Raw genomic sequence first — 506 nt, 5'->3', positions numbered from 1 at the left:
GAATTTTACATCTGTATATTCATGATTAACTGTTAAAGGATAATAAATCTAATGGTAACAAAAGACAGTATGTTAAAGATGATCTTTAAAATAACTTAAAACAGTTCAGTTCAGTTCTGGAACATAACCTCAGGGTTCAGAGGTCATCCTAGAAGAGGGCTCACTTCACGCTACATAAACTTGATCCAAACTGTGGAAAGTCAGGCGTGTATTAAAAGTGTTTGAAGCATTTTAATGGCAACAGCTTTTTTTTCCTTTCCTCGACAACAAGTGAGGTTCTGACCGTCGGCCACTTCAGCAGACATTAAGTTGACTTGATTGTTGTGTGTTAAACCCTTACTTTGAAGAAAGTTTAACTGCAGAAAGTTGGACAGCTCAGTAACTCCACTCCGGCTGCAGACAGAGTGCCTCGTCAATGGGCCTTACTGTAGCTGTGTTTCCACTGCAAATGTGCTCAAAACTTTGTCGATATTCTGTTAATGGCGAAAAAACACAGTTTTGCAACT

Source organism: Austrofundulus limnaeus, unplaced genomic scaffold (genome assembly GCF_001266775.1).
Source record: "Austrofundulus limnaeus strain Quisiro unplaced genomic scaffold, Austrofundulus_limnaeus-1.0 Scaffold978, whole genome shotgun sequence".
Classification (NCBI taxonomy): Eukaryota; Metazoa; Chordata; class Actinopteri; order Cyprinodontiformes; family Rivulidae; genus Austrofundulus; species Austrofundulus limnaeus.
This window is presented reverse-complemented; position numbering follows the sequence as displayed.